Here is a 6,567-nt window from a genome sequence, read left to right as displayed (position 1 = left end):
CACCACAACATAGTGAAGGTATTAATACAAAATTGGTCATTAACAAATCCAAACAATTCCAATCCAGCAAAAATGAATGGTTGTATACAAGTGACTGGACTTTGTAAGTAGGAGCAGGTGTAGGTTTACAATGTACACCTAAGAAATCTTTAGCTGTACACTAGAGAACACTAAAAGTAAAGTCACTATGGTTTTACCAGACCATTGCACTGCCCTCTCACTAGAGAAGGATGACTGGTGGTGTTTTAACCTGAGGGTCACTACACCTCAGACAAGGGGAGATGTTGAGAAGGAGGGGTCTTCATGGTAACCTCAGCTTACGCAAGAATTGAACCCACGCTGTCAGCAGCATTTTGTATTGTAAAACAGCTATCTCACCAAATGAGATCCTCACAAGAGAACAGTGGTGTTTGATTGTTTAGAACAGTCATTTCAAGCAAAAAGGCATAATAACTGGGTTGTAAAGATCGCTTGATAATTGCATTGGATTAACAAGGAAGGTACCAATTCTGCCTCTCTTCCATTAAAACCAGTTCCATTCAGTTTCCAAAAAGCCCAAGGAATCGGAGCTTTATCTGTGGAATAAAAAATTAACTGTGCCTTTCCTGTAATAATAATTAATGACAATGTGCACAAGAATCTCTGTCACGATGACATCAGATCTAATGAAATTGGGACCTGAGTGTATAGGGTTCCAGAAATGCCCTCTTTTAATTTCTTCTGTAGATAGTGTGCATTCTTAACTAGGGTTGTTTATGCTCATTGACATTGGTGTGAACTACCTTCCATCAGCAGCCCAGATATGATCTTATTACATTCTCCACTCAGAGAAAAACACAAAAGATCAACATCACCCAACTCATCTCTCAGTAGGGCAGCAGTAATCTTTTTATATATAACGCTGAAAAAATGTAATGATGAGGAAATCAGTGACCCTGTCTGTTCTGCACTTACAGCTGGAAGAGCATTATTGAAAAGAGCATCTTAGATGGAGTGAAAATAAATCTGGTGAATTGGAGGGTGGTGGGGTGAAGAAAGAGGACAGCACAAAGCAACAGAGGTAATGATGTAATCAAATCAAAAATATGCCGAAAATACTGCTGTGTATAATGGTAGAAGCTTATATATGATTTCAGGATACTGTCTATCAGCAACAACATTTTACTGGTATTATTGTTGCAATTTTTGAAGACAAAGCATCACAATTACATGCCATGAACTGACAAAGCATTTCTCATTTAAAGCTGTCATGACGTGCAATTAAATGTAATTAAAATACATGAATTTCATATTCAAACATAGCATGAATAAAATGTGGCTGAGAAGCAGGTCAACAGCAGACACAGTGCTGCTAGGTAACTGCTTTATGTCAGGAGATGCAGAAATCAAATGATAAGAAGCCATAAAATACCAATTTGCCAGAACACTTTAGTCAATGCTTTATCTACGAAAAACAGAATAATGTATGAAAAGCACTTAGAGATAATGACTAAAAGTTTTGTATCCTCTTGTTTTGTTAATGAACAATTTCAAGCAATCTTTTCTCTTCACAATGTTAATGTAAATTTATGCTTCCTTTCAAACATGTTTATTACATTTACAGAAGCTTACAATCTGATGACTTTGCAATGTATAGTATTCTGTCAATTCATTTGAATTCCTTAAGCATTAATATGCATCTGCAAGTTGCTGATTATCTCTGGCATTATTTTGTATGTAAATCAATGCAAAAACAGAGAGTGCCTCAGATGTACTGGTTCAGTTAATAACTGAATGTGAGAAGATTGGTTTATGGTTTGACTGGTGCAGTTTCACACAGAATTTGAATCCATTTGCTGGAACATTTACTGCACGACAGAAATGGATTTTTATTTTTAAATGCTAAATATTTCTCATATGCGGCATATCTTTGTGTCATTTCAGGAATATGTAGGCTTTCAAAGGGAAAATTTATGTTAATAACTGGGCTGTAACATAGGGCAGCATATTCAAAGCAGAGTTGGGAAACTGATGCCTGAATGAATTATAGGTCTCGATATTGTGCATCACTGCATTGTTCTTGTGATGCTTTTTTAAAAATAAATGCCCTAATTAGTTAGGAGACAAGCTTGGCACACAGCACCTCCAGGAGGTGGGAGCTGTCTGCCTGGCAACAATGGCATAGGCAGGCGGCTGTCATATTGGATGCTGATGTTACCTTGCCAAAGAGAGTAGACAGCTCCGCAAAGGGCAAGCAGCAGTGACAGGGATGAAAGAGGCTATGCAAAAAAAAACAAAAGGTCCAGTTCTTGGACCACCATCAATCAGGCAATCAAAAAAAAACTATTTCTGCTCTGTTGTGGGCTATTTTCCTCCTGGAATGAGAAAGGCAGGAAAAGGTGGATGGCACAGTTATCTTTGGTGCAAGTAGGGAGGTGTCTCTAGTGAGTGAGTAGGTAGTGCAGAGGGCATGCAGGGTCAGTGGTGTCAAAGTTGAGCATGGGTAACAGTGAATGTGGAAAGGTGTTGCAGGTAATAATGGGAGTAGTGCAGAATGAGCCATGGTGGAAGACGGATACAGTGGTAGAGGTAGAGTGATTGGAGAGAGAATAGTTCCAATCACACTGGCAGAGTGGAGAGGGTCACTACCTTTTTCGTACAGTGCTGGGCATTCTTTCAAATGCCTGAGACTGCACTGATACAGGTGACAACCATGGACCAGGATAGCATGGTCTGGCTTTGTGGCCTGCTGTGTTGGTCCTGGGAAAAGAGGCCTATGTACCACCAGGACCTCCAGGTCTCTGCTCATAAAACAGGCTGACAAATTTCCCTTCTCTGCCATGTTCAGACCAACTGCCATGAACTGTGCAGGGCAGCTCTGTCTGACAGTGCTTTTACACAGGCTGGCTTTTTAAAGGTGGCACTGGTGCCAGGGATATCGATTAATTCTGGGATATCCTAGCAATGGTCAGTTTTTCTGGGAATGATGTGTGGTAAAATGAGGATAGAATCAGAATAGAGGGATGACATGGTTTATGGTAGGCCATTACAGATGAAGGTTTGTAAGATACAGCAAGAAAACCTGGTCAGTCTCATGGTGAAAAATACGTCACATAAACTTGACATGAGTTGTCACTTAGCCAAAGGAAGTAGTTTCAGCCCCCTGCTGCTAATTTTAAAATTGAGATGTTGCTTGACTGGGAGTCAGTGTATGTAATTGTGCAGAGGACCCATTGGTGAATAGAACTTGGTTTAGTCTATAACAGGGCTTTCCAATCATGTCCCTGCTCCATCACAACAATGAAATGGCCACAATTAGTCACAAATGATATCATTGTTATTGTGATCGTGGTGCACTATCTCTCCTTCTCCCCCCCAACTTCATTTCAGCCTTTGTCCTTCGAGAACTTACCTCAATTCCCCTATGGATCTGCCTTTGTGTGTTTCTCCTTTGTCAAAAATTCAGTTATCTTTGGAAATAATCTTCCTGTGTTTTACCTTGCTGTCCCTTTTAAACATTTGAACCCTTTCACTAGATCCCCTCTCATTAGTTTGTAAGGTGCTGGCTCCTTGTATATTCGACAAAGTAGCTTGAAACCTGTTCCTGAGAATGCAATCTCAGTTTCAATAGATTGATTGGGTGACACGATTTGCAAGGATCTAGTTTTAACTAATATTTGCTGAATAAAACATAAGACATGATGAAAAAAGGTTTCTTAGTGCCAGACTCCTTTCAGCATTGGTACCAAGAAAAGATATTTTAGTTATATGGCTTAAACACTTTGCAAATTTTGGTCAATCAGCAGTCAATTGACAAAGCAATTTTACAACCCACCGATGCTTTGCTCAGCAGGATGAAGTATTACATTGGCTTCCTTGGCTTGATGATTTTCTCCTAGCAGCAACAAAAAAACATAATGGCATTCTGCAAACTTGCCTGGGGTCTGAACCCCATTTATTGTAATCTATCCTCAACCCCTCATCAGAACAGCTTTGGTGAGATTGGAAAGTAAATAAAAAATGAATCAAGCCCATAATTACTAATGTCATAGCATTGCTTCAATGTCTTTTCATACCTAGAATGTAGTTTGTAAAATCTGAGCAGTACTCCCAAGAAGAAAAGGACAGTCAAAATGAATGTTAAGTAAAAACCGAAAGAACTACAGATAATGTAAATCAGAAATGAAAACAGAAATTGCTGGAAAAGCTCAGCAGGTCTGGCAGGCTCTGTGGAAAAAAAAATCAGAGTTAATGTTCTGAAAAATTAGGGTAAAAACCTGTAAAGAGTTTTGAACAAATTTCCCCTCCCCATTGCAGTTGGCCTTGTCTTTATCAGATGGTATGAGTGGAAAAGTAGGGAGCTTTCCAACTGAGACACCAAATGTTGAAGTGTTATCTTTAGGGGTACTATTCCATTCCTTCTGGAGGTCTGCTCTTGAATGAAGTCACTTGCCAAGTTGACAGTGGTGTCTGGTTTAAATCTCCTGTTGGCTTGGATATATTGGGCATGGAGGTAATACACTTTTTGCCAGTATCAAATTGGCATAGATGTACATCTTAACTGTTGAAACGTTCTTCTCTAAATAATATGACACAGACAATGTTATATTATAAGTAAGGAGTTCCTCCACCTTCTACTACAAAGACAACAACACAACCTACTAATAGAAACTGAATTTGAAAAGAAAGTACAGACTGAGGAATGGGAAACCTTAATTTTGAAAGAAGCATCTTAATTGTATTGATAAATCCAAATGGCAGCTTTTGGTAGAGTTCATGCTGAAGACCTTCTTGGGGGGGTTACCTGATATACACCTAAGGCCTCATATGCACTCACTGGGAATGCAGTACTACCTGGTCTGGTTATGCATGTTCATAGATTACTCTTGCACATATTCCTGAGCACTCAATTTTTCTTTTTATCTCATTGCAGGAAAAGCTGGCCCACAACCAGAATGAGAGGACCAAAAGTGGTGCAACATAAGGGGATGGTACAGGGTGGTTACATGGGTTGGGGATCTTGGTTGGGTGGGGAGTGTGCTGTATAGAAATCCTCACTCCTTTGAGAAAAGGACTGTTGATTGATGGTTGATTTACTCAGAGAGACCAGGAGAACAGGAAAACTTTCTGGCTGTAACAGCTGCTACTTTTTGGAGGTATTTTAGGTGCTGGAGGTGATTTCCTCAAATTTCAGAAGCAACAATTACTGTTTTATATGCTGTTGCATTGTTTTGGAACTTTGGAAAAAAAAGTCAAAACGACAGTAATTTTATAAGGGAGAAGAACCGACAAAGGAAGCACATGGTGAGGTCAGTGCAGGAGAGAGAGAGAGAGAGAGAGAGAAAGAAACTGACACCACAGTGTACCTGCACAGTACTGCCTTTGCTGTTTGAATTCATGTATCGCTGGACATCAGAATGTGTTTGGGAAAATTAACAAACTGTGAAATTCACAACTAATCTTGGAGGAACAGTTTGGGTGAAGTTCACAGCACAGAAAAAGATAAGAGAATTGTTTTAAGTGTGTGGGTTCTTTCTTTATGATATGTTGTTTTGAGATATGTCTCTTGATTAAACTTAAAGTATAAACCATAACTATTAATTTAACCTGGGGCAGTGTTTTGTAGAGGAATAAGACAGTGTTATTTTCTGGGTCTGTAGATTCTGAAGGAGCAAAGATGGCCTTTGGTAGAGTGATATGCGCTTCTTGTCAGATGTGGGAGTTTAAAGAGAGTTTAAGGGTTACTGCAGATTATATCTGCAATAAATGCTGTTGATTGTGAATCCTATCAGATCGAATGGATCAGTCGGAGAGACAGTTAGAGGCAATGAGGAATTTGCAACAACAACAGTGTGCAATGGATGGCAGTTATAGGAAGGGGGAAAAGTCACAGATACAGTCATATAGATGGGTGAACTCCAGGAAAGGTAAGAGAGATAGGCAGCTAGTGCAGGGGCCTTTTGTGGCTATACCCATTTCAAACAAGTATGCTGTTTTGGAAAATGTAAGCGGTGATCGATTCACAGGGGAACATAGCACGAACAGCCAAGTTTCTGGTATTGAGACTTGCTCTAATACAACGAGGGCTTCGTCTGGTTCCAAGAGATCGATTGTGTTAGAGGACTCTCTAATCCGAGGTACAGACAGATGTTTCTGTGGTCAGCAGCTAAAAAGCAGAATGGTGTGTTGTTTCCCTGGTGCCATGATAAAGGATGTCTCAGAGAGGGTGCAGAATGTTCTCAAGGGGGAGAGGGGCCAGCAGGAGGTCATTGTACACATTGGAACCAATGATAAAGGAAGGGAAAAGGTTGAGATTCTGAAGGGAGATTTCAGAGAGTTCGGCAGGAATTTAAAAAGGAGCTAGCTGTCGGTGGTGGGCAAGTTGTTGGAGGGAATCCTGAGGGACAGGATGTACATGTATTTGGAAAGGCAAGGGCTGATTAGAGATAGTCAACATGGCTTTGTGCATGGGAAATCATGTCTCACAAACTTGATTAAATTTTTTGAAGAAGTAACAAAGGATTAATGAGGGCAGAGCAGTAGGTGTGATCCATATGGACTTCAGTAAGGCGTTCGACAAGGTTCCCC

Source organism: Chiloscyllium plagiosum, chromosome 6, assembly GCF_004010195.1.
Source record: "Chiloscyllium plagiosum isolate BGI_BamShark_2017 chromosome 6, ASM401019v2, whole genome shotgun sequence".
NCBI classification, from domain to species: Eukaryota; Metazoa; Chordata; class Chondrichthyes; order Orectolobiformes; family Hemiscylliidae; genus Chiloscyllium; species Chiloscyllium plagiosum.
This window is presented reverse-complemented; position numbering follows the sequence as displayed.